General features: G+C 36.6%; 1 long non-coding RNA gene across 1 annotated transcript; it reads right to left on the reverse strand.

The window, feature by feature from the left end:
• Positions 1-17,767: 17,767 nt before the first annotated feature.
• Positions 17,768-19,165, reverse strand: LOC141417225 (uncharacterized). Its single transcript, XR_012441807.1, has 2 exons — positions 19,110-19,165; positions 17,768-17,867 (listed from the first exon to the last, which is right to left on the reverse strand). It is a non-coding gene; the product is annotated as an uncharacterized lncRNA (long non-coding RNA).
• Between the last annotated feature and the right edge of the window lie 484 nt (positions 19,166-19,649).

Genomic DNA, 19,649 nt, shown 5'->3' on the forward strand with positions numbered 1-19,649 from the left:
ACGGACAGTGATTTTTGAGATGTACATACCTTTAGATGGAGATGTATAGTAGACAATCAGGAATTTTTCTAGGCAAGCAGTCTACCACTGAGCTACATTCCAGTTCAGTCAGGAACTTTTCAAGAGGTATAGAGTTTAACATCTTCTGAGTTGTAGTAATTGCTGACACAAGGAGGAAAATATCTACAAAGAAGAGATAAGACCTAACTTGAGGATCACATATATTTGTTTTGAATGAGGAAAAATATCCAATAACAGAAGGGGGAAAAAAACATCTTGAGAGAATTGAAAGGACAGTCTGGTGTGCTTAAAAATAAGGGACCAAAACATTTAAAGACGGTGTTAAGGTATGAATATATAATATGCCCCCCCCCACACACACACACACACAGCCTCAAGTGTTGTACCCAAGGTCTCCTACTGGTGGAGAGGCTGTGGAAAGATGAGAAGGTGGGGCCAAAGTGAAGGAAGTGGGTCGCTTGGGAGGGGGTCTTTAGGAGTGTCTTGTCCCTGGCTCCTTCCTGTCTCTCTAAGCTTCCTGTATGAAATTAAGTGATTATCACTTCTTCACTATATGCTTCCACTGCTATGATGTTCTGCCCAATTGCCTGGAACCAAACAACCATGGACTGAACCTTCTGAAACCATGAGCCTAAAATTGTCCTCTCTTAAGTTGTTCTGTCAGGTATTTGGTCACAGCAACACAAAAGCTAACACAGAAGGTGAGGTGAAGAAGAGAACCAAGAAAAGGTAACTTTGATGAAGTGATTAATATAAAGACCTTCAGTCATATAGCAGGTTTTAAGCAGTGAAGGGGGTTATGTGTAAATAAGTCAGCATTCTTCCTTATACTAAAGAACAGTTTCCAGGGCCTCTGCATTTTTCTCTAGATTCCTTGGCCAGAGCAGAGAATGAATTCCTTCTTAGGAAGGGATGCCTGGATAGTCGTGCTTCTCAGTTTCAGGGGTACTCTATTGAATTCATTCTTAAAGGGCTTAAAAAAAAAACAGAGTGCACTAGACTTAAAGTCATAGTAAATAACCAGGTATATAGAGGTTAATGTCTTTCAATTCCAAAATATCAGCTGGGTCAGTTACGACTGATTTAAGACAGAAGGGTAAACCTGACTAACACAGCAGTATACAACTGCATATGTTTTGTAATCTAAAAGATAGATCTTACTTGAAATAGTGTTGTCCCATTCACAAAAATGGTACAACCAATTGTTTTCTTATTAAAATTGCTTTTTCAAGCTATTTAAAATAGGTATTTGTTAATATTTGGCTCAATCGTTAGTATCTTTGATTTCTACTTTAAAAAATGAAAGTTTAATGCCATAGATTAACAATTAGATCAAAAGTAACATATACTCAGGTTGAATTCTTTTTCAGTCTTTAAAAAAACAACAAAAAAGTAAAACCAAAATATTCCCAATTTGGGATCTAAAATTTGAGTTTGATTTTTAATTTATATTAATAATAAATATAGCTCAAGAATACACAAAGTAAAGTAGATAGAAACTTACTATATCATAATATCCAACAGTTATGAATTTGATTTAAATCTAATACCTTCATTGAAAATTGAGCAGAAGCTTCTCAGGATCAGAGTAGGAATCCTTTGACATGCAAAAATGAAAAGAAAACACTCCTTTACAAAGAACATTTTGGGGGTTTGTGGGTTTTGGGGACTGAACCCAGGACTTCCCGCATGCTGGGCAAGTACTCTACCATTTGAACCTTGCCCCAGCCCTTTTGTTTTGTGTTTTGATTTTAAGATATGATCTCCCTCTCACTAACTTTCCCTGCATTAACCTAGAACTCATGGTCTTCCTGCTCCCACCTCTCATGTAGCTGGCATTACAGGCACACCTAATAGTTAAAAGGCTATTCAAAGATTTAGAGAAGAGGAGGCTATGGTGAGGAAAGGGATGTGCTTAAATTTAACTTTCCAAAAGTCCATATGGATGTGTAAAATTAGAATTATGAAGCAAAAATCTCTCTTTTACACAATGTCAGCAACTTTTACAAGCATCTTGGGAGATCTTTCTGTTCAACAGTATTAAGAACTACATTCGTTACTTTGACAATACTTACACTTTGAGAGTACATGCTCAGTTTCTTCTCCCAAACTCATTAATTAACAAAGTCACTCCTCCTCCTCTGGAAAGAATAAGAGAAGAGCCAAAAAAAGAAAATAGATAAGAGTGGTTTTTTCATACTACTATGGAAATTTCTTCTCCTCTAATACACAAATACCATGGAAAAAATGCACTTCCTTCATGAATCTGTTAGGGGGACCAGACATTTCTGTTTGGTGGAGACAGTCACAATTTCTACCCAATGCCTTAGTGTGACAGTAAGTAATATAATTTTTAAGCCTCAAGACTGTCCTAGTTTAGATAATAAGGGATATGGACACCATCATATGTAATGATTGCCCTACATTGACTAAGGAGAGGTATAATAAATATATTAGTTTCTACTTAGCCTACAAAATACAGCAATAGAATATTGAAGGAAAAATTATTAAAAATGAAATACAAGTGGTGATTTGTCAAATAGCTATGATATGCTGATTCATTGACTTTATTTTTTATGTATGAGTCAGTTTAAATCTTTTGGTATAAGAATTGCTTCTTTATGATTTTAAATTTAACTGTAGAATTGTTAGTAATATTCAATAAACCAATATGTACCTTTTTACCCTTTCTCTTATGAAAATAAAGGTTTCAGATAATCTTTGGTTCAAGATCATTTTGAGAGAATATTAACTATATAGGAAGAAAATAGACTGAAATTCTTTTCTGTATTAGTAACTCCTAATGCCATCCTCACCACCACTCAGTTACCCTTTATTTAAAAAGCAATGGTTTTTAAACATGTTTAGTAGGTTAATAAGATTTCTTTACCTCAGTAAAGAAACCAGAAGTGATTGAAAAATGTTTAAATTAATCATGTTTTCATCAATGAGGGACAAGGACATGATAGTAGATAAAGGAAAATCTATGAAATCTACTCTTCAAGGAATTTTTAATATTGGGTGAAACAGACATAGAGGACAGTGTTCGGTAATACATTTTTATTTCAAAATTACATTAAGATTTCAAAAGGTTATTACACTGGAAGGAATTTTTAACCATGCCAGGAGTTTTTGCATTCTAATTAAACCATAGCAGATGACATGCTTATTTGATTTTTTAAATACTAAAAGAAAGGAAACTTCTATTTTTATTTTATAATGAATTTGTGTACCAAAAATGCATTCAGAAAAAAAATCATATGATATTGAAGTCAAAAAAAGACCTAGTTTGAAATGCAAGATATTCTTATGCCTGATAAAAAAGAACAAAAAGAACAAACTCATGGAGCCAAAAAGAATAAGTGAAAAACTATTAACAAAAATGTTAGCATAAGGATTTATAATTGCCTTTCAAAGTATTAAATTTTTTAAATATCTATAAAAAGAGCTTGTTAACAAAAGAATTGGGGAGCTGAAAATATGGGGAAAAAGGAAGCTTTGAAAATAACTTTCAGAAAAAAAATCATTGCTTTTTAACAAGGAAATTAAAGGAAATGCACAATTAAAAAATAATAGTGTCTTCACTTAAAGCTGTGAGGAAAGAGGAAAATATGTTAAGTGAAAGTCAGAAAGAAATGACATTACCTTAATAATACTACGAGAGTTTGTAATAGAGGTAACTCTGATAAATACAAATGCCCTCACCTAAATTATTGTATAGCCTCTTACAGTTTTCCCTGCTTACATTCTGTTTTTACCAGATTCTCTTAAAAACTTAAGTCAGTCATGCCGTTTCTCTGCTCAAAGATCTTATGTAGCTCCTCACTTCCCTCAAGGCCTCAGATGATTGGACACAGTCCTCTCTCTGACTTACTTTCCTGTCTTTCTCCCCTAGATCACTCTCTAGTCAGACTACTACCCTTGAGGTTCCTACAAATAACTGAGCATGCACCTCTGTCAGAGCATTTCCTCCAACTTAGCAATTCTCAAAAGGTGGCCTAAGACCCTTTGGGAGATTTATAAATCTTCAAAACAGAGTAGGAAAGGGTCCTGAGACCAAAATACTGAGAATCACTGCTCTAACAAATCCACCTCAGCTTGGAATGTTCTTCCCTCAGACAACAACAGGGCTTATTGTCACACTTCCTTCAAGACATACGGGTGTACAGATGCTCCTGGGCTTATCATGGGTTTACTTCCTTGTAAATCCATAGTAGATTGAAAATATTCCAATCTGAAAATGTACAGGATTCACTTAACTTATTGAACACCATAGCTTAGTATCCCAGTGCGCACTAGTGGCTTGCCATTTGTGAGATTGTATGGCTGACTGGAAGCTAAGCTAGCTGCCCCTGGCCAGTATGGCAAAAGACTATCATACTGCTTGTCACCAGCCTGGGAAAAGATTAAAATTCAAAATTCCAATTATGATTTCTAAAGAATGCTTATCACTTTTGCTCCATCGTAGCGAAGTTTAAAAAAATTGGAAGCTGAACCACCATAGTCAGGAACTGTCTGCACTTCACTCTCCCAATGAAACCTTTCCTGACTATAGACTTCTGATTCTCACTTTCATTCAAATATGATATTTGACTTAAATATCATATTTATTATCTATTTCTACAACTCTAGAATGCAAGCTTCAAAGAGTAGATTGTCAGTTTTACTCAGAAATACATCCCAAGCACCTGGGATACAACAGATGTTTATAGAATGAATGATGAAGAGTTGACAAAAATGTATTTCCAAGATGTGCTAAGGCAATGATTTTACAAAATTAAGCAAGCAATATATACATTCCCCATACATTTATATCTAAATACAAATAATGGAAAAAAACAACATGACAATAAGCTTATCTGATTCACCTATGGCAGGTGAAAAAAAAAAACCTTTGAAAAGTTTTATACCAATAATTATATGCACCAGACTAAGAGAAAATGTAATACACCAGTTCCATCACAACTCATTAGCTAGAACTAGTCATGACTCCACATAACCTAAAAAAGGACCAAAAACTATAATACTATCATTTACCTAAAGACTTAAAGCTAGAAATAACAGCACTACATTGTGATACAAGTGTGTTTTAAATTTGGTAAAACAATTTAACAACCAAGTTGTATAAAATTCCTTGTGAAATTGGTTGAGGAAAATACAATGATTATGAAAAACAAATAAATGCTAATCTCATGATAGATAGTCTATTCTTGACTTATATAGCAGAAAATAGGTTAAGATGTATTATATTCATCATAATGAATTTATTAACATTTGGATTTGGAACCTCTTAGTCCTTCCTTTCTTCTTTCTCTTCTTTCTTTATTGACCCTACCTATATACCCTTAAGGATTCTAGGTAATGATAACACAATAGTAAATAGAAAGATTCCTGTCCCTGAAGACATTATAGTCTACTCTGGGAACTTACTCTGACAACAAACACAGGTAAGCAGAATTATAAAAATCATAATAGTTCTAGATTGTGAAAAACTGTTATAATGGAGATAAGCATTTGATAAAGAATACTTGGGATAGTCAGGAATGCCTTTCTGTGGTGATATCTGAGTTGAGATCTGAACACTGTAAAGAAGCTACTCTTGCACAGATCTAAAGGCAGAGAGCTCCAGACACACAGAACACATGCGAAAGTCCTGGCAGAGCCGAGAAATTCCAAGGAGGCATATATGGAATTAGCTGTGGAAGGAAGGAAGAAAGCAGTGGGAAATGAAGTTAGAAAAGGCAATCAGAGACCAAACTGTGCAGGACTTTGTTGATGGAGGAGGAGATGAACTTAGACGTTTACTCTAAGAGCAATATAAAGTTATTAAAGAGTTTTAAGCAGGATATTGACTAACAAAAATTCTTTCAGGTATTCAAAAGACCACATTGGCTTCTTGGTGAAAAACAGAGAATGTTTGGGAGAAAAAATGCTAACTGCAGAATGCCAGTTGGTTTTGATCAAGTTTGAATAATGGGGATTGACAGAAAGGAATAAACTGAACACATATTTTGTAAGAGAGCCAGAGATCTCCTTCTGTATTATATAGACAGAGCAAAGGAAAGAAGACTCAAAGACCAAGGGAATTGGTCTGAATGGTGATACCCTTCACTGAAATGGAAGAGAGTGAAAAGACAAATTGGAATTGCAGATAATCAAGAGTTCTGTGTTTAATATATTAAACTTGATGTGCTTCCTAAATATCCAAGAGGAAATGTCATGTATGTAATCTGGAAATTTATTAACATTCATTAAGCACTTACTTTATATGCTTAGTGGGTTGATAAATTTAATTTAAACTAGAATACATTTATATGCATAAAATATAATTTCTTTGTTTTGTTTACAGCTACTATGGTCTTGAATCCCCATGTATGAGTAGAAAAAATATTAATTAAATTTCCAATTCTGTTTAAATTTAATCTAAACTAACATTTGAAAAATTAAAATCATAGTGTTCCTTTTTCTGTAATAAAAACGCTCAATCTCTCAGCAGTTACCTCCCCTTTTCTACCTCTCTTCCTAAGGATGGTGTCTTTTCATGTAGGGTAAGTGGAAGGAGCTAATACAACCTCATGGCAGCAGGAAAAGAGTCAGGGAGCTTAACTTAGTTGCTTTGGGTTTCTGATGCAATGTTTTGGTTTGGTTTGGTTTGGTTTTTTTGATGCTAGGTTTTAAATTCAGGTTTTTGAACTAGGTTTTAAGCTTTTACAAGGCAGGTACTTTATCACTTGAACCATGCCTCCAGCCCTTTTTGCTATAGTTATTTTGGAAATAGGGTCTCACTTGTTGACCATGCTAGCCTGCTTCCCACTGTCACTGGGATGGCAAACCATGTCTAGCTTTTTTTCCATTGAAATGGAGTCTCACAAATTTTTTTGCCCAGGATAGTCTAGACCCATGATCCTCCTAATCTCAGCTTCCCTTGTAGCTTGGAATGAGAGGCTCATGCCATAGTATCCTGTTGCTGAGTGAGATGAGGTCTCCTGAACTATTTGCCTAGGCTAGCCTTGAATTGCTATCCTTCCAATCTCATTCTCCCAAGTAGCTAGGATTACAGAGTGAGCCACCAGCACCTAGCTGGTGCAATTATTCTTTAGCCACTTGGATCTTGTTACTTACCCTGTTGATATATCAGACTGGCATTTGTCTGGTATAGCTGTGGCTTAGTTTTGTAGCCTCAATCATGGCCTGGTCATGAGTTCTTGCTGTCTAGGCCCATGCTATCTCCTGCTGGTCCAGCTAACTACTCCAGATCTGGCTGTGCTTACATGTGATTCCTCCCTGAATCTCAAATATTGACTGGAGGGTAAAAGAGAACCTCTTCTCTGTTATGTTCTCACTTAATTAAGGAATGTCCAGCTCTAGGAGAACCAAAACTCCACAGAGAGATCTGCTTCCCTGGCTGTTACTGCCTCATCTCTCTCTCTCCTCTCTTCCCATAATTCCCCTTACTTTGAAAAGGAGTGGGTCTTATCTCAGAGAGAGCCTGACAAACAGAGGCAGAAGGGGTGACATCCTTCCATCCCTGGAGAACTATGTTTAGCTGAGTTCTCCAAGCTCATGAGACTATTGTCTTGCAGCATAATTCAAATTTATATGTCAGAATTAGAATCTTGTTTTTTTCTTTTGTTTACCAATTGTACAAATAATGGATTTCTTATGACGTTTTCATACTTATACACTAGTACTTTGATCATATTCACACCCCATTACTCCCTCTTGTTCCTCCTTCTTCCACTCCTTCTCAATAGTCCCCCTTCTGCTTTCATGTCTTTTAAAAAAAGTCCAGATGCATATATGAGTGGGAACATGCAATGTTTGTCTTTCTGAGTCTGGCTTATTTCATTTAACATCATGACTTTCAGTTCCATCCATTTTCCTACATTTTCCTGACATAAGTTCATTCTTCTTTGTGGGGAAATAATACTCCATCAAGGATATTTACCACAGTTCTTTCTTTATTCTTTGGTTGACTGGCACAGAGACTCATTCCATAGTATGGGTCTATGACTAGTGCCACAAGACACCTGGGTGTGCAGTTATCTTTATTGTATGCTGACTTTGTTTCCTATGGGTATATGCCCAGGTGTGGTATAGCAGAATCATATGGCAGTTCCAATTTTGGTTTTTGAAGAGCCTCTGTACTGATTTCTATAGTAGCTGGATGAATTTACATTCCCACCAATAGTGTATAAGGGTTCCTTTTTCCTCTGCATCCTTACCAGCATTTCTTTTTTTTTTTTTTCATTTTTCTTTTATTATTCATATGTGCATACAAGGCTTGGTTCATTTCTCCCCCCTGCCCCCACCCCCTCCCTTACCACCCACTCCGCCCCCTCCCGCTCCCCCCCCCAATACCCAGCAGAAACTATTTTGCCCTTATCTCTAATTTTGTTGTAGAGAGAGTATAAGCAATAATAGGAAGGAACAAGGGGTTTTGCTGGTTGAGATAAGGATAGCTATACAGGGCATTGACTCACATTGATTTCCTGTGCGTGGGTGTTACCTTCTAGGTTAATTCTTTTTGATCTCACCTTTTCTCTAGTACCTGTTCCCCTTTTCCTATTGGCCTCAGTTGCTTTTAAGGTATCTGCTTTAGTTTCTCTGTGTTAAGGGCAACAAATGCCCATATATCAATTGGATTATTGTTCTTTTGGTGTTCAAATTTTGGATTCTTTATATATTCTGGATGTTAATCCCTTGTCAGATGACAAACTGGCAAGTACTTGCTCCCATTCTATAGGCTATCTCTTCACTTAATTTACTCTTTCTATTTGCATTCCTTGTACCACAAACTTTTAAATTCATCTACATAGATGGAAGCTTCCTTAATCTCAAGGTAAAAACCATGAGATCAAAAAGACCAAAAATTATATCATCCATTTTACAAATATTACTCAAAATATACTTATTACCTGATTAAATCACATCAAGCTTATTAGTTGGATGCTATTATTGCCCCCATTTTAGAGATGAGGATGCTTTTGCTTATGGAGATTTTCAAACAGGTTACAGATGGTACTAGACTCCAACTAGCTCTGTCTAGAAAGCTCTTACTAAAATACCTTTTTCTAGCTAATCCTTGTAAAAGACAGAAAATAAAATTTGGGAATCAAAAACAAGACATGATACCTGGATATGGACTGACTTAAAGCTTATACACTACTAAAAGCTCCAAAGGTCAATAATTACAAAATCAAGTAATGTGCTCATTAGGAGTGTTGTGAGAGAATTGGATAATGGTGTAGAGAGAAAACTGACTTTATTCATCAGTCCAAAATCTCAGGAGCTTCGTACATCAGAAGTTTATTTTTTGTTTACATTGCATCTCTCATTTGAATAGACAGAACTTTCTGTTCCACACAGTCACTCAGAAACCTGGGCCAATGGAGCTATTGTCATCTTATACCTGCACCATCCTATGTATCCAACCTCCTCAGGTATTGTGAAGGGGAAGAAAAACTTGAGAAATTTGCATGGGCTTCTCATTACCTCAGCTAGGAAAAGATACCCTTATATGCTGTAGTGTTTCATTGGGCAGAGCTTCTCCTGCAAGCTATGCAATGGCAAGGGGACCAGGAAGGTAGGAGACTAAATGGAATGTTTGATCTGTCTTTGTCACAGACCCAAGAATATGAGACACACCCAGCCACCTTCCCCCTCCTAATTTCAGTTCTTTCTCTTCAAAAGTTGCTTTTAGTTTCTGGATAAATATTATTATTCTTTGGAAGAAATGGGTTTGCTGTCTGTGGTTGCAAAAGAATATTTCAAGATATTTATAAATCCTTATTAAAGACTAAATTATGTGTCTAAGATCATTGTGGGTATTTTCTAATAAAGCAGTGTTTGGTGACACCTGCTCTTACACCTGTTAAAATGTACATAAGGCATCAAGAAAGTCAAAGGGTAGAGACTCTAATGAGTGCACAGTGCCTAGGCACCCAGCCTGCCCAGTTAGCTGGCCTTCCTTCCGGTTTAAATTCACAAGAGTGACTTAAAAGTTAAACTTCTGAGTGTGTTGCAACTAGCTCACCAACTACAACTGACAGGTTTGCAATTACACAATTCCTATTGCTCTATTATTTAGAGTCCCAAACCACAGAATCTTGGAACTGCGAGTGTTAACACAATGTAATTAAAACATACTGTAAAAATTCCCTTCAAATTTACTTGCTGTCTTTAGGAAATCTAAGGAAAGAGTGCCATCTGGTGGCAGGAGTGAAAAGAGACTTTGGGAAATTGCTTACTGGGGAACCAGTAATTTTAGGCATTTGTTAAAACTAGTGTTATTAATATAGATAATTAAGTTTATGAATAAAAGCCTTTTGAGAGCTTTGAAACTGGGACCTGAAAGACTAAATCATTTTCTCAGAAAACAAGGATAAAGAGGAGGTGTATGGCTTTCAAGGTACCACTTGTGGTTGACAGCCACTCAAATGAAACCCAGGTAAATTTAAGTAGGCTCTGGTAATGAGGCAATGACTATTTACACCTGACACTGTTCTTACTGAGAAGCCAAATACCTTGATGGATTTGGAAAGTTTACATGTGACAAAGTCAGCATCTGCCTCTAATTCCTTCCTACTTGTTACTAGATGGACAACAGCTACATGTTGGCTGGTATCAGAAATCAGAAATCTTGTCTTTTTGACAAAGGCAAGAAAAAGTGTCTATGCCCCATTTGTTAGCTGACATTTTTCTCAGAACTTTAACATTGCTTCCTTGAGATATTAAGCTTGGAGATCTATTCAGTCATATTAAAGTTACCCTATAATGGACCTGTTCTGAAATCACTGCTTCCCACTCACTCCCAGCTTTCTCTGTGATGTTCAGTAGGGAAAAGAGAATGGGAGCCGTTTTCTATAGAATGGAAAGGGTACAAGAATAATCACAAAATAGATGCAAAACCTTCTTTATCCAGCTGCCTGTTCACTTATCATTGAGTCTCATTGAGCCAGGCTTCTTCTTATCAATCTTTACTGTAAGGTGCTTTTACTTGACTTCACCCTATGAGTATCAAAACCACATTAATAGTATACAGCAAGAAGTTCTAGTCAGTGGGCTTCTACCCTCAAGAAAGATAGCATAAAGATGCCCCACTACCGACAAATGGATTAAGAAAATGTGGTATTTATACACAATGGAATTGTACTCAGCCACAAAGAAGAATGAAATTTTGTCATTCTCAGGTAAATGAATGGAACAAGAGAACATCATCTTAAGGGAAGTTAGTCAGGTTCAGACAGCCAAACACCACATGTCCTCCCTCATATGTGGATTATAGACCTAACACAAATGCACCAATACTATGGGATGTGGGTCACAGTAAGGGGAGACCACACACGGGAGGGGTAGGGCAAGGGAAGGAAACCAAAAACTTGAATGTGATTGATGTGCTCACTGTACAGGTATGAATATAGAGATCTTAAACTGGCCAGGACCACCATGGGAAGGGGACTAGGGAGGAGTGAAGAAGACTGGTAGAGTTAAACCAGTTGGTGGTGTAATACATATATACATGGAAACAACACAAGGAATCTCCCTGTGTACCTATCTTTATCTCAAACGAGCAAAACACCATGTTTCTCTTATTATTGTTTATGCTTTTTCTTCTACAAAATTGGAGAATAGGAGAGTGGAACAGATTTTGCCAGAGGGGTTGGCGCACTGGTACCAATGGTAGGGAAGAGGTGGCAAGGATAGGGGTAGGAGGATGGATATGGTGCAAATAATGTCTATACATGTATGTAAATGCAAAACTGACACCTGTTGAAACTGTTCCAGGAACCAGGGGAAGGGGGATGAAAAAGAGCAGTGGAGGGAGTGAATTCAAGTATAATATATTTGATGAATTGTAAGAAATGTATCAAATGCTATGAGGTATCCCCATCCAGCACAACAATGAAAAAAAAATAAGGCTTAGTACTGCCAAAAAAAGAAAGATGGCATGGTCCAGGGGATGAGAGCCTGGGAACTCTTAAACCAGACTGCCTTATTTTATTTTAGATTTTTGTTCTCTCACTTAGCTATCAAACCCCTACCCCCAACACTCACACACACCATGTGCCATCCTTCCAACCTGGTAATGATGAGATGGTTATTCCAACCTGAGACAATTCTCAGTGAAGAGCCAAATGACTTGATCATTTTTCAAAGTTTACACATATCTGCCTCCAATTCACTCAGTACTTATTAACAAATGACTAGCAACCACTGATCTTTGTCTATAGGTGTGAATATTTTTGACATTTTGAATGAATGGAATCATATAGTGAGTGGTCTTTTGTGACTAGTGGCTTTCATTTACACAATGTTTTTAAGGTACATCCATCTTGTAGCATGTATCAGCACTTCATTCCTTTTCATGGCTGAGTAATATATTCCATTATATGTATTTGCCATGTTTTGTTTATCCCTTGACCTGTGGATGACCTTTGGGTTTTATTTCCACTTTGGGCTATTATGAATGATCTCACTACAAACATTATTGCACAAGTTTTGTATGGAGATATGTATTCATTTCAGTTGGGTGTATACTTAGGAGTGGAATTGCTGCGTCATATGGTAACTATATATTTAACCACATGTGTTAGTCAGATTTCCATTGTAGTGATAAATACCTGCAATGAGACAAACCAACTTAAAAGGACGAAATATTCTTTTATTGGCTCAGCTTCAGACATTTGAATCCATGGTTGCTTGGCCCTGTCACTTTGAGCCTGTGGTGGCATGGTAGTACATCGTGGCAGGTGCACTTGGCAGAGTAGGCCTATTTACCTCATGGTGGCCAGAAAGCAAAGAGACAGACAGGAGGAGGCTAAGGGTACCATTACCCCCTTCCAAGGGACATCCTAACTTCATTCTACTAGACTCCACCTCCTAAAGGCTCCATCAACTCCCAGTAGCACTACAGGCCTTAACACACAGGCCTTTGGGGACATTCATGATCCAAACTAGGACACCAGATTAACTGTTGGTTCTATTGCTGTGTACTTGGGCAAGTTATGCCTCCATTTCTTTTTCTATAAATGGAGTCAACAAGATCTCAAATTATCCTAAAAAGCTTAATTACTATGTGGAAGACTCATAAAATACTTACAAATACCATATTAATATTTGAAAAGAATCAATTTCTATAGCCTTTTCCTTAAGGACTGTATTAGAGATAAAAGGAATTGTCTTGGCTTTGGTTTGTTCAGTTTTGGATAACACTATTAGTCATTTTCTGTTCTTCCATCTTTCTGTTCTTACCTCTTGTGTTTAAACGGTTGCTTCTTGCCCAGTGCCTTATAGTGATTCATAAATAGTCCTTATCTTTACACTTGCAAAAGTTCAAAGCCTCACTTAACACAAGTTGTATAGAGCTTTGTTCCCTTCAGTACAGACTGCTCTGAAACACCAAAACACATGCCCAGAGACACCTTGCTTGGAATGGTTCTAGAATATGTGTAGCAGAAAACCCAAACTTGGTGCACCTATTGTGTCCAGGTGTCCACAAACCAATCTAGAGTATTGGGATCCCTTAAAGGTGAATGGCCTGGACAAAAAGACCTAGGAGCCTGGGAGGGAAGATCTGGAAAAGCATGCTTGAGCTGGAAGCTTACTTGTTTAACAGACAGAGCAGTGGATCATGGGAGCAAGAAACTACACTTGGCCTTCACTGTTATTGCTCCCTCCACGATCAACATCACTGTGCAATGGAAGGAGAAGGCTGAAATGTAAGAAACAGATCTACCTTTAGGGGCCTAGCAGTTCTGTGAGTACTACCTCTGCCAATGGGACTCTAGAGGAGTTTCCTTATTGGCCATAGAGGGAGACAAGCAAAAAGATCAGTGATCTCTGGGTGAGACAGGACATCAGAACATAGGGACTACGGGCAAACTTCACCCTCAGGATCTCTAAGAAAGAATAAATTAGTGCAAAGCGCTTCTACCAAAGGACTGAAATTTTATTTTATTTTATCTTTTTTATTTTAGTTTTTGAGACAAAGTCTTGCTATGTAGTCCAGACTGGCCTAGAACTCTCTATTTAGCCCAAGCTAACCTGAAATTTGTGAGCCTCCTGCCTCAGCCTCGTGAGTGCTGTGATTACAGGAGTACACTACTACACCCAGCTCAAAGGACTGAATTTCTACTAGGTTAGCAAGTGTGAGCTCAAAATCTTGAGATTTAGGATATTATGTTTGTGAAATATTTATCTGTCCCACCAGGTAAAGCCTTAGGCAGTATGGATTATGTATAGTTAAACTTTACAGTTAGTTTACAGAAGAAAAACTTAGGTGATTTATCTAAGTGCACAGAACTAATAAGAGGCAGTTCCAGGAATCAAAACCAGAGATTGTGTGACTCCAAAAACCAGGATTTTTCTCCCATAGTTTAAAACTTCTTAAGACATGGAAAACTCAAAGGAGCATGACCAATACACCTTTAAATTCTCCAAATAACAACGATACAAAGCACATAAATTGGACTGGGAACATGGCTTAAGCAGTAGAACACCTGCCTAGCAAGCACAAAGGCCTGAATTCAAACCCTCATACTTCAAAAAAGCATATAAATTAAGCAATTTCTATATGCTAAATGATTTGCTTGTGCAGCAGTGTGACTTACTCATAAATTCATAAATATTTTAATTTTTCTTACTGTGTTTTCATCAGTGAAAGAATAAAGTCAGTGTTCTATGCCCTTGAGGTCTAGATTTCCCTTATCCCCAGAGAGAGTTTACAGGACTCATTTCAAAGCCATCAGCCAATGAAAGAATTAAAATAAACTGTACCAAAAAGGGGATGAAAATGGAGACAATGGGAAAGTGACTCAACCTTGACTAGGTTCTCCTGATGGAAATAGGAGAGATTGTGGATTTCTTCACAAGTTTCAACTATGCATTCTGGGAGCAATAAGTCCTTATATAAGAATGGGTATTTGTGACTAAGTAGTCATCAGAAAGGAACATTTTAAGGGAACGTGTCAGCCCTAGCAAAGAGACTATCTCTAATGTGTGGCAGTGATCAACTATTAACGATCATTTAGAAGACTGAGCTACCACCCATATTTATGAAAGATGTGTAGAAAGTGGCTCTATATGTAGCAAGCAAATGGAGCAAAGGGGGAGGATAGTCCTATAGACCAAAACCACTCTCTCCTATTTTCCTAGAAATATGTAAGCCTAAAAATTTTATAAATTCCAAAGAGGATAACTCAGGTTGATAAATCATATTGAACTTACCATTGACTCTGGTACATTGTGATTTGGAGATGGCTTTATTTGAAAAAAAATTAAAAAGACAAGAAATTGCTTGCATCTAGAGTGTTAGGGAGCTATTCACATTCCATTTACACCATTTATGTAGACCACAATCCATTTTCTATTCTCAAAACACATTACCCAAATTCTATTACCATTTTCATTTTACAGATAATGTAATTATATGTTAAAATCGAACAACTTGCTGGGTGCCTGTGAATCATGCCTATAATTCTAGTTACTTGGGGGGCAGAGATCAGAAGGTTCACAATTGAAGCAACCTGGGCAAATAGATCTTGACTATTTTGAAAACACCCAACACAAAAAGAACTGGCAGCATGGCTCAAGGGGCAAAGAACCTGCCTAACAAGTGTGAGGCGCTGCGTTCAAACCCCAATACCACAAAAAAAAAAAAAAAAAGAGCAACTTGCCTATGTTCTCCACATGACTCACTATCCTTTCCAACTATGAAGAATTTAGGTCTTTCAGACTTTGCCTACTTCATGAAGAGCCCTACAATACAGCTCATCCACATGCCTTGAATACTAATTCAAAAAGTCTATCACCACAAACTATATAAACAAATTGGTCCAACATAAACAGAATATATAGTAGAATGCATTCTTCTAAAAAAGTTTATTGATATTCAATTATATGTAGGACATAATGGAATTCATATATAGGCATGTCTTCAAATTAGTTGGATAGATAGGACATAGAAGTAAAAGTACCTTGCACCAAGTTTCAAGAGTGGGTTATAGATCATAAATGATAAAGGAATTTGTTTTGTAATGAGAAATGTAACAGAAAGGTCATTAGATAACATGTCAGAAGACATCAGTTCTAATTTTGATACCAGTTGTGCCACTTCTAGCCCCACAAACTTAAAGATTTTTATTCTCTCTAGGCTTTAGATTAGTCATTTAAAAATTGTGAATGGTAATTTGCTTCTTTCTTTAACATTATATGTGCAAAAATGCTTATTAAACATAATGAGCTTTGGAAATAAATGAAAACTACTGTCTTCTTTTCATTAGTGTCACGTCTTCATTATTCATGATAGCTGTGTGTGTGTACATATGTACACAGTAGGCATACATGTCTATATATGTGGTCTGGTACTCTGGAGAACCCTAATAAAACAATTGTCTTAAAGTACAAATTATATTTGCAAGAAAAGCATGGAAAACAATCAAAGGGACTTTAGAATAGACTGTTTTACTATCAGTATATTTCAGGTTAGATTTTGAATACTTACGAAGTTGCAAATAAGAGAATATGTTTCATAACACCTTCCATTATTCTAAAGAAATACATGCATTTAATAAATTTAACTAGGAAATACAAAGACAGAAGACTGTCCATGATTGTTTGGGGTATCTGATTTTCCTGTTGTGATCTTAGTGTATGTCTCCGCTCTTGGTATTCCTTGCATCACAATATCTTCTTTCCCAGTCACCCCCGTGCCCAAAAAGGCTATAGCCCATTCTCTAAGATACAGTTCAACGATGCTTCCAAGCTGAAATGTCCAATTCCTCACTATTCCTTCTGTGCTCTGTTCATCTCATACTATTCAACACTTCTTGTCCCAAATTGTAGTTATCTGCGTGTTTGTACTGTTTCCAGCTGGAAATAACAATTGTCTTGAGGGTACTTTACTGATAAATCACAATTTTTACCAGAGCCCACTAGAGCTTCTTATGGAAGATGTCTTGTTAAATACATGCTGAATGAATAAACCTTCATGGTCATTTCATTCTCCAGAGTTTATGATCTTCTGTTTGATTGGTACAGGTAAAAGTCCTATAAGTAATTTCTATTGAGTGTTGTAATCTTTTATGTTTGGCAGAGATCTGGTAGGGAATATTGATTAGGGATGAAAAGCAGCAGCATGGAGCTTGAACTATCAAAAGAATGACCTTGAACATTGGCTTAAAAGTGTATTTTAAATGGGTGAAATTTCTGAACAGAAGTAGTAAAATATAGGCTTTGAAGTGTTCACTGGTGACTTCACAGTAACCAGGGAACATCCTGGTTCTCACATGAAATGTTCTTGATATTTAACAGTGATATAAAATAACTTCTAAATATGTAACAAAAGCAAAGTACAAGGATCTGTGTACTCACCAAATATTTCACTTTCAAAGATATTTCTGTAACGTCAATGAACAGTGTGTACTTTTCATCTAAATTCAGAACACTTTCCTAACTTCACAATATGTGAATAGACAGAGTGTCACAAAAAGAGAACAACTTCTCAGGAATTAAAAAACAGAACCCAGATCTATCTTATATCCCACATTTTTAAAATCCCAATTTAGTATGTTTGATGACCCATAATCCTTGTATATCTGGATTTTAAAATTCATTGAAATATTATGGTTGGAAAAAAGATGTGTTCTTGAATTCAATTCTGTAGTTTCACATTTGAATTAATCCAAGAGTTCTTGTGAACAAAATTTCTATAGAAAACAAGAATAATAATTCACAATGCATTCAGTTCATTGAGTCAACATTTATTGGTAAAGGACATGTTCTATGTTGAGTGCTGGAGACTCATCTTTGAAGAAATGTAGCTTCTTCCTCAAGACAACCAGCGTCTGTTGGAGGAAGCAGACATTCACACCAAACTTACCAGTAAGTTGGTAAGTTTCATTATTGCACAATGCTATTTTGGCTTTCCCTGCTGCTGACTCACCTTGGTAAAATATACTATCTCTTTTCCTCTCTCACACCTGAAAAGGTATATTCTCTCTTTCTATGGAAATTACCCCCTCAATACCTACTCTATAAACAGAAAACTCTTCAGAAAGAAAGGAAAGTGTTTAGGGTTCAGGCCTATTGAGGAAGATTAGATTTACTCATCTCAGAAGAGGAGTGGAAAGAGATTATTGTGTGGAATTGAAAAGGCAGGTGACTTTATGTGGTTAGGGACTTAGATGTTATTCTCACTGAGTAGTCCAGATGATGGCAGGACATTTTAAAAAAGAAATGCATTAAGTGCCTGGTGACTCAATCCTGTTGTTTTGCCTGTGAGCCCTAGAGAATGCCCCAGGAATGAGCTGAGCATGCAGGAAGTGTTCTACACAAGCCACCAAGCACCCTCCCTTCAAGCAGGCCACACAATTTGGGCACTGGCATGACAATTAAGGAACTAGTTAAAGTGCTCAGGAATACCTTTCCCCATGATCATATTGGATGAACTATATAATGTCCCTGGGAAACTTGAGCAACGTTAAGAGAAGACCCTCCAGTAATCAACATTATGCATGCTGACAAGGGAGTTCAGAGCAAGGTGTATTTTGGGGTTTTTTCAAGATAAAAGTAATATAGTTTCCATTTTATCCAACTCTCGTGTACCAAACTGATACCCCGTATGGTTAAAACAGATATAGAGCCACAAATATAGATATATAAATATAGTTGTGATAGTACTTCTCTTTCCCTACAGATTAAGACCTACTTGGTCATTTTAGTATTTCTTAATTGGACCATGTCTTAAAATTAATGCATATTTTTAATACTCTATTTTTTGCTTTGCTTTAAAAATCAAAACTGTTATCTCAGAACCATACGGTATTATAATTCCCTGTATTGAAATAAAAGGAAAGGATGATAGAAGGATAGCTGTTTTTTTTTTTTCAATTGACTCAAAAGATGAATAGAGAACAAAGCAGAGTGAGAAAAGCAATGTGGAGTGGCAACTTGCGAAAAAAATCATGGTGAGTGCAGGACAACCTAAGCATCATTGGCAAGAGACAATATAGCATCTCTTTGAACCAAAACTACTTTTGAGTATTTATTTAGAGGATGTGAAAAATTATATTAATAAAAAGACTTACATATGAACAAATTCCTTTACTGACTGGCTTCTACTGTTCAAGGCATAGTCAATGTTCTAAAAAAAAAAAATGTGACCAGTTAGTTAGAAGCATATTCAGAAATTAATTTTTTTGGTAGAACTGGGATTTGAACTCAGGCTTCACATTTGCTAGGCAGTTGCTCTACCACTTAAACTGCACCTCCAGTCCACCAGAAATTAAAATTTTAAATAAAAAGCTAAGTCGTGGCCTTTTAAGCAATATCATGGCCTGCCTTTTGGACCTTGGGATTTTGGCTATTTCAAACTACTTATGTGCAAAAAAAAAAAGTTCAGAAGTGGTTATTCTAGCAGGGAGAGTTTTGTTTTGTATTTTTATTTCTACTCAAAGGCTTACCTCTTTTGGTAGGGATGACACTGAAAATTTACATCTTGCCAAGGATAGCAAGTCAAAGCCTGCATTCACTGTCAATATATTTTCAATGTAATCTAAGGCCGTGTAACACTTTTGTAGGTTGGTATCTGGCTGAGACTGTCCATGTGCCCAACATCTTAATCTACC

This window comes from Castor canadensis, chromosome 2, assembly GCF_047511655.1.
Source record: "Castor canadensis chromosome 2, mCasCan1.hap1v2, whole genome shotgun sequence".
NCBI lineage: Eukaryota > Metazoa > Chordata > Mammalia > Rodentia > Castoridae > Castor > Castor canadensis.